The sequence below is a fragment of the Hypanus sabinus genome, unplaced genomic scaffold (genome assembly GCF_030144855.1).
Source record: "Hypanus sabinus isolate sHypSab1 unplaced genomic scaffold, sHypSab1.hap1 scaffold_1123, whole genome shotgun sequence".
Taxonomy (NCBI): domain Eukaryota; kingdom Metazoa; phylum Chordata; class Chondrichthyes; order Myliobatiformes; family Dasyatidae; genus Hypanus; species Hypanus sabinus.
In genome coordinates this window covers 60,199-69,376 of record NW_026779181.1, presented here as the reverse complement: position 1 = coordinate 69,376, position 9,178 = coordinate 60,199, and positions in this window count along the sequence as shown.

The window sequence follows — 9,178 nt, the reverse complement described above, 5'->3', positions numbered from 1 at the left end:
CTTTATTCTAAGACAGTGCTGTCAGATCACAGACTCTCCGTCTAATGGAAACATCCACTCCATGTCAAGTCAAGTCAAGTCAACTTTTTATGTCATTTCGACCATAACTGCTGGTACAGTACATAGTAAAAATGAGACAAAGTTTTTCAGGACCATGGCGTTAATTACAAAAACTAGACTGAACTACGTAATAAAAAAAACACAGAGAATGCTACACTAGACTACAGACCGACACTGGACAGCATAAAGTGCACAAAAACAGTACTCGCATTACAATAAATAATAAACAGGACAGTAGGGCAAGGTGTCAGTCCAGGCTTCGGGTACTGAGGAGTCTGATAGCTTGGGGGGAAGAAACTGTTATATAGTCTGGTCGAAAGAGCCCGAGTGCTTCGGAGCCTTTTCCCAGATGGCAGGAGGGAGAAGAGATTGTGTGACGGGTGCATGGTGTCCTTCATAATGCTGCTTCCTTTGCGGATGCAGCGTGTAGTGTAAATGTCCGTGATGGCGGGAAGAGAGACCCTGATGATCTTCTCAGCTGACCTCACTATCCGCTGCAGGGTCTTGCGATCCCAGATGGTGCAATTTCCGAACCAGACAGTGACGCAGCTGCTCAGGATGCTCTCAATACAACCCCTGTAGAATGTGATGAGGATGTGGGGGGGGGGGGAGAGAGATGGACTCTACTCAGCCTTCGCAAAAAGCAGAAACACTGCTGGGCTTTCTTTGCTATAGAGCTGGTGTTGAGGGACCAGGTGAGATTCTCTGTCAGGTGAACACCAAGAAATTTGGCGCTCTTTACGATCTCTACCGAGGAGCCGTCGATATTCAGTGGGGAGTGGTCACTCCATGCCCTCCTGAAGTCAACAACCATCTCTTTTGTTTTGTTCACATTCAGAGACAGGTTGTTGGCTCTGCACCAGTCCGTTAGCCGCTGCACCTCCTCTCCGTATGCTGACTCGTCGTTCTTGCTGATGAGACCCACCACGGTGCTGTCATCCGCAAACGATGATATGGTTCGAGCTGTGTGTTGCAGCAGAGTGAACAGCAGTGGACTGAGCACACAGCCCTGGGGATTGCCCTCCCGATTCGGACTGACTCTGGTCTCCCAGTCAGCAAGACTAGGATCCAGTTGCAGAGGGAGGTGTTCGGGCCCAATAGGCTCAGCTTTCCAATCAGTTTCTGAGGGATGATTGTGTTGAATGCTGAACTAAAGTCTATAAACAGCATGCGAACGTATGTGTCTTTTTTTGTCCAGGTGGGTTAGGGCCAGGTGGAGGGTGGTGGTAATGGCGTCATCTGTTGAGCGGTTGGGACGGTACGCAAACTGCAGGGGGTCCAGTGAGAGGGGCAGCAGGGTCTTGATATGCCTCATGACGAGCCTCTCGAAGCACTTCATGATGATGGATGTAAGTGCAACAGGATGGTAGTCATTTAGGCAGGACACTGAAGACTTCTTCGGCACAGGGACGATGGTGTCGGCCTTGAAGCACATTGGAATGGTGGCGCTGCTCAGGGAGATGTTGAAGATGTCAGTGAGAACATCTGCTAGCTGGTCTTCACATCCTCTGAGCACTCTACCAGGAATGTTGACTGGTCCAGCAGCCTTCCGTGGGTTGACCCTGCACAAGGTTCTTCTCAGATCGGCCACAGAGAGACACAGCACCCGGTCATTCACAGGAGGGGTGAACTTAATACAAAGGAGAACAAAACACTTCTTTTCACTGAAACCTAAACATTGAAGACAAATATAATGATCTCAGTGAACAAATCGGTAACTGTCCCTGACATGTCACAGAACCTGATACGGGATAGGAAGGAGTCATCATTCAGTCATGGTCAGATATAAGATGCAGGAACAGAATTAGGGGATTCGATCCATCGAGTCTGCTCCACCACTCAACCATGACTGAGATTTATTCCAACACCATATTCCTGCCTTCCTCCTGTAACCCTGAAGCTTCTCAGCAATCATGAATATGTTAATCTCTGCCATAAATATACCCAAATGACAGCCTCAACCAACCTCTGTGGCAACAAATTCCACAGATCAGCCATCTTTTGGCTGAAGAAATTTTTCTCATCTCAGTTTTAAAGGGAAGCATTTTTATTCTAAGTGCTGTCAGATCACAGACTCTCCGTCTAATGGAAACATCCACTCCATGTCAAGTCAAGTCAAGGCAACTTTTTATGTCATTTCGACCATAACTGCTGGTAAAGTACATAGTAAAAATGAGACGACGTTTTTCAGGACCATGGTGTTAATTACAAAAACTACGAACTACGAAATAAAAAAAACACAGAGAATGCTACACTAGACTACAGACCGACACTGGACAGCATAAAATGCACAAAAACAGTATTGGCCTTACAATAAATAATAAATAGGTCAGTAGGGCAAGGTGTCAGTCCAGGCTTCGGGTACTGAGGAGTCTGATAGCTTGGGGGGAGAAACTGTTATATAGTCTGGTCGAAAGAGCCCGAGTGCTTCGGAGCCTTTTCCCAGATGGCAGGAGGGAGAAGAGATTGTATGACGGGTGCATGGTGTCCTTCATAATGCTGTTTCCTTTGCGGATGCAGCGTATAGTGTAAATGTCCGTGATGGCGGGAAGAGAGACCCCAATGATCTTCTCAGCTGACCTCACCATCCGCTGCAGGGTTTTGCGATCTGAGACGGTGCAATTTCCGAACCAAGCAGTGATGCAGCTGCTCAGAATGCTCTCAATACAACCCCTGTAGAATGTGATGAGGATGTGGGTGGGGGGGGGGGGAGATGGACTCTACTCAGCCTTCGCAAAAAGCAGAAACACTGCTGGGTTTTCTTTGCTATAGAGCTGGTGTTGAGGGACCAGGTGAGATTCTCCGTCAGGTGAACACCAAGAAACTTGGTGCTCTTTACGATCTCTACCGAGGAGCAGAGTGAACAGCAGTGGACTGAGCACACAGCCCTGGGGATTGCCCTCCCGATCCGGACTGACTGAGGTCTCCCAGTCAGGAAGTCTAGGATCCAGTTGCAGAGGGAGGTGTTCAGGCCCAGTAGGCTCAGCTTTCCAATCAGTTTCTGAGTGATGATTGTGTTGAATGCTGAACTGAAGTCTATGAACAGCATCCGAACGTATGTGTCTTTTTTTGTCCAGGTGGGTTAGGGCCAGGTGGAGGGTGGTGGCAATGGCGTCATCTGTTGAGCGGTTGGGACGGTACACAAGCTGCAGGGGGTCCAGTGAGGGGGGCAGCAGGGTCTTGATATGCCTCATGACGAGCCTCTCGAAGCACTTCATGATGATGGATGTAAGTGCAACGGGATGGTAGTCATTTAGGCAGGACACTGGAGACTTCTTCGGCATGGGGACGATGGTGGTGGCCTTGAAGCACGTTGGAATGGTGGCGCTGCTCGGGGAGATGTTGAAGTTGTCAGTGAGAACATCTGCTAGCTGGTCTGCACATCCTCTGAGCACTCTACCAGGGATGTTGTCTGGTTCAGCAGCCTTCCGTGGGTTGACCCTGCACAGTGTTCTTCTCACATCGGCCACGGAGAGACACAGCACCGGGTCATTCGCAGGAGGGGTGGACTTCCTCGCCACCACGTCATTTTCCGCCTCAAACCAAGCGGATAAGTTATTCAGCGCATTTGGGAGGGAGGCATCACCTGCACAGTCAGGTGATGTTGTCCTGTAATTGGTGATGTCCTGGATGCCCTTCCACATGCGCCGCGCATCACCGCTGTCCTGGAAGCAATTGTGGATTAGCTGGGCATGTGCACGCTTTGCCCCTCTGATGGCTCGGGACAGATTGGCCCTCGCTGTTGTTAGAGCCGCCATGTAACCTGCTCTGAAGGCGGAGTCGCGGGACCTCAGCAGCGCACGCACCTCTGCGGTCATTCCATGGCTTCTGATTGTCCATGTCCACTGCACCCAGGTTTTTCAGCCTTTGGTAGGTTTACTTAACCACCCCCACCCCTTTCAGTCCATCGAGCACAGCCCCATAACCATCAAGTGCTCCTCATACATAAAGCCGATCAGTCCTGAGATTATTCATGTGAACCTCATTAACAACAACTGCACCGGACACATTCCCAAGTTTAAATCAGGAAATTTAAACCATTCCAGAGTGAATGTAATAAAAACCAACTGGAATCACCAGAATCGCTCAACAGGTAAGGAACTGCTGTGGGAAGAGCAACAAATTTAACGATTCAAGTTCACAACCTTTTATCAGAATTGATTCAGAATTTTTCATTTTTAGTGCAGGTCTCCAGCAACTTGAGTTTCTGTTTGATTTCCACTGTCTAACAGCCAGGTGACAGCGAGGAGGAACTTCAAAACACAGTTTGAACACTGAACCCCCTGAGTCTATTTCTACTGGTTCAAACACAGAACAGCCCATTTCCTCACAGCCTCTCCTTGCGAGGGATGGAATGGGCACTCATTCCCTCCTCAGACTGGCAGTCATTGCTTCCAAAGGAACTCCAGAAACAAACATCTGATCCCAGACCAGAAATACTCGCTCAACACCTCATAAACCCGGGCAGCTTGATCCCCAGGTTTACTACCACTAATAACATTAGGATTGGATATTTCATTGCTTTTGGTGAAATCCAGGAGCTGTGACTGTGGTGATCCGTGGATTACCTGCTAATACAAAACTAAATTTATCTCACAAACAACCCTATGGCTTCTAAGCAAACAACGTTAACTTGCTTGATAATTATATTTTGTGATAATTAGTGAATGCAACCGTGCGATACTTTGTCATATTATTAAATTAAATATTATATGTTTTATTGCACGTTATATACTGAAATGCAGTGATTGGCTATAATCTTAATATATGTCTTAACTACCACTATATTTCTGTGGAGCTCTGGAAATCATATATATTTCTTTCATCTTGGTTTGGTGCTTGACATTATAAAAAGCCATATTCTCATATGTGTGTGTGTGTGTGCGTGTGTGTGTGTGTGTGTGCGTGTGTGTGTGTCTGTGTGTGTGTGTCTGTGTCTGTGTGTGTGTGTGTGTGTTTGTGTGTGTTTGTGTGTGTATGTTTGTGTGTGTGTGTGTGCGTGTGTGTGTGTGTTTGTGTGTGTATGTGTGTGTGTGTGTGTGTGTTTGTGTGTGTATGTTTGTGTGTGTGTGTGTGTGTGTGTGTGTGTGTGTGTGTGTGTGTGTGTGTGTGTGTGTGTGTGTGCATGACACCCAATTTGTGTACCTGCTCGCTGCATATGTGTTACGTGAATGGGGCAAGGAAGTTGTTCAGTACATGAAATGAGCAGGTACAAAAATTGGGTGTGACACACGAGGGGTGATTGATAAGTTCGTGGCTGAAGGTGGAAGAAGTCAATTTTACAAAACCTTTCCAGCATCTGCAGATTTCCTCGTGTTTACAAATCCTAGCTATTTTCAATTATCTGAAACAGAAATACCACAAAAGTTATTAATTTCAAACTTTCTGCATTATCACACAAAGAGTTGAACTACACGTGCAGGTACCGAGAGCTGTATAACTTCAGGCCTTCCAACTTAGGCCACGAACTTATCAATCACCCCTCGTACAGCTCCGGCAGCAAAAACTTGGCAATGCACCCCTGCTCCAGCCGCAGAGCGCAATGCAACCGGCCCAGATTCACACCATCTCGGGCTCAAATCCGACTCACCCCCGCTCGAATCGGAGAACCGCTAACAACAGATGCAGTGAGAAACCGCATGCGTTTAGCCGGAGGTTCTCCGCAGCGCCACAGGTGCCCGGAGGTCCATGCAGCGCCACCAGTCTCTGGAGTTCCATGTAGAGCCAGCAGTGGCCGGAGGCGGGAGGGACAACGGAGAGGTAAATCACAAACCCGACGAAGTCCGCAGATGCTGGAAATTCAGAACAACACAAACAAAATGCTGGCGGAACTCAGCAGGCCGGGCAGCATTTATAGGAAAGAATCAACAGTCGACGTTTCATGTTGAACCCTGCTTCAGGATTGAGATGGAATGGAGGAAAAATCTGAATAAAATCTGGGACGGCGTGAAATGTCTAGCTGGAAGGTGATAGGTGAAGCCAGGTAGGTGGGAAAGCTCAAGAGCAGAAGAAAATAGAGTCAAATAGGAGAGGAGAGTGGAGAATCGGAGAAAGGGATGGAGCAGTGGACCCAGAGAGAAGTGATAAGCAGGTGAGAGGACGTGAAAAGTCTGAGAAGGAGGGGTGAGAGTGAAATTTGTTCACAGGAAGGAGAAATTGATACTTATGCTATCAAGTTGGGGAAGGAGGTACCCAGACGGAATATGAGGTGCTGATCCTGGACCCTGAGGGTGGCCTCATCTTGGCACAAGAGGACACGATGGGTTGACATGCCGGAACTGGAACGGGCATCGGAATGAAAATACTTGGACACCGGGAAGTCCTGCTTGGAGCGGAGAGTTCAACGGTTAATTTATTATCAATTCAGGTATCCATAAACAAATGCAAGTTTTTTTTTTCTTCTCCAGAAAAAGCATGAAAGTCTTTCAGAGAAAAAAATCAAACTCTCACCTCACCCCCCACATCAAGAAGAACAGCATCCCAATCATCAACCCCCAAAAAACACCCCCACTCCGCACAACTGCGGAGGAGCCGCCGTCACCAGTGTAGAGGCGGCCGCATCGGGAGCAGCGGACACAAAAGGCGACACCGGAAGATTCACAGGTGAAGTGTCGCCTCACCTGGAAGGATGTTTGGACAACGGAGAGCGTTCGGCCGTCCGGCCCTTTCACTGTGACACCCCGAACTCCACATCAAATCCGTCCAAACGAATCTGGGTGAACTTTAATGCCCAATAAATATAATTCCTCTCAGCGATCAGCTGTCTGAGTGATCCCCTGACTCTGAGAGGAAGGGGTATCTATGGCCCACACTGTCAGGGTGTTGAGTTTACCAGGAGACAAAGACTGCAGGGACGGGAGGTTTTCTGTTAACTAATACACTGTGTGTGGACCCCGCTGGCAATTCTGGTGTTGTGACCCGAATCGGGACAAACACCACGCTGCCCACTCCACCAACAACACGGCACAGCCGGACACGTAACAGGGGACTTTACATCCCACAACACTGGATTCAATGATGAAACCCGTGATTAATATTGTTGTCCCACTGAAAAGTCCATTAAGGTGCTTTTAAATGCTAGCGCACTCACACAGCTCCTCCCCGCGCGCGACTGACGTCACACATGGGTTCCCCAAAACCGGGATCTACGTGGTCTTTCGGTTTCACGTCTGGGCTAATAATCACGTGACCAGCCCCTCCCCCATCGCTGTCAACAGAGGATTCAGGAGCTGCGCTATTCCCATTGGTGCGAAGCGATGTCAATCACAGGTTACAACCAGTCGCGGAGGCGGACAGGCCGAGTGGGCGTTACCCCGCTCAAGCGCCGACCGCCTCCTCAGAGCGGAGAAAACCTCAAAGTAAATGTCCGCTTTCTGATTTATTTCCATTTCCCTCCGAGGGAAGTTGGGGCGTTTGTGAAGCGTCTCCTGCGGCCGGAGCCTGATGTATCAGTGAGAGGTAGGAGGAGACCGCTCGGCCCGTCGGTTTGATGACGGTTCCCCTGGGAGGGATTTTATTGACAGGATGAAGATGGTGAGAGAGGCGGCGGACAGGATGTTTGTTCCGGTGGGGACAGGAGGGGCTCATCCGTGGAAACAGGATGTTCTGGGTAACCACGCCAGAGGAATCATCTCCATACTATCTCGTCCTTTCAGCGTTCGGGATCTTTCAATGAGATCCCCACACATTCCTCTGAATTGCGGCGAGTTCAAGCCCAGACCCGGCAAACACTCATCATGTTAACCCCTTCATTCCCGGAATCATCCTGGTGAAAATACTCCAAATGCAGCTCGACTAGTGTCTTAGAAAGGCTCAGCATTATCTCCTTGCCGTTATATTCGGTTCCCCTTGAAATAAACACTAACACTGCACTTGCCTTATTGAACATAGAAACAACCTGTAAATGAACCTTCTGGGTGTCATAAGGGGGGTGCTGGTAGTGGACACAAATGCAAGACACAGACACTGAGGTGCTAGGAACAGCGCTCGGGTTGTCAGGAAAGCAAAGGCAGAAACGACGCTGGACATTGACACACAAGCCCTGGACGAGACTAGGATTCAGGGCCGGGGCCAGGAGTCAGACAAGGAAAGCGGGACCAGGATAAGGAACTTGGTCCTCGGTGCCTGGACTAGGACTCCGAGCCAGAGACTGGACAGGGCCCGAGTGGTACCAACGTCACCCTGTGACCCACCGTCTCCCGAAGGAGTGAGGCTGCTTTCCACCCTGATGTCCTTTACCAGGTCATCCAGGAAGGATTTCGGCTGCCGTCTGTCATTCCCCGACACAGCATTCCACTTCCTCTTCCCCTTCCGTCCGAGGGTGACTCGCAGGGACTTCACCAGCCTCGGCATGCTAGGCCAGCGAAGCGAGGCTAGTTTAGGCGGATGCTTTGCTCCCTCAGAGCTGTGAATAAACTCTCTGATCTCCTCCACAGGTATCAATGGGGAGATCACAGGAGGGGTGAGGATGTCCATTGTCTCGCTATCACTAGAATCTCCCTCCGACCCATCACTGCAGACAGATCCCCCATCTTCCTCCTCGTGTGTTCTGGAAGGTGGCTGCCCCTGTAACCCACACTGCGTAGCGGGTACCTCCCTCATACCTTCCCGCTCCACCGTCACATCAGTCTTATCCACAGTTACGACGATGGACGGAAAATCCCCAGGGACTCCTGCAGGCCATTAGTTCATGGGGTCGGCATGCAGGTTATATCACCCACCCCAGGAAACAGGTATGAAGGGGACCGCAGCAGCTCTGGTCCAAGGGATTCACCGGCATACTGATGCTGACAGGGAGAGAGCTTGGTCTCCTCTCCGCTCATACTGTTTAATACACTTGCCTCCAGGGAGGCGCTTACTGCTAAGTCCTGGGTGGAGGGCACCAGGTCTGTTTTAGGTGTGCAACCAGGCCTAGCACTAGCTTCCTGCACAACCACACCACCTACCACAGGACTTGTGGCTACATCTGGGGATTCAGGGTTAGACACAAGCTCCACCGAGATTCCGACCCCTTCCTGGGACTTCCCCGCATCTGCATTCCCTGCCCTCCTGGGGGAACATTCCCTTCTCCTCTTCAAGCCGGTGCAGCACACAGGTGCGGGATTTGCTGATGGAGCGG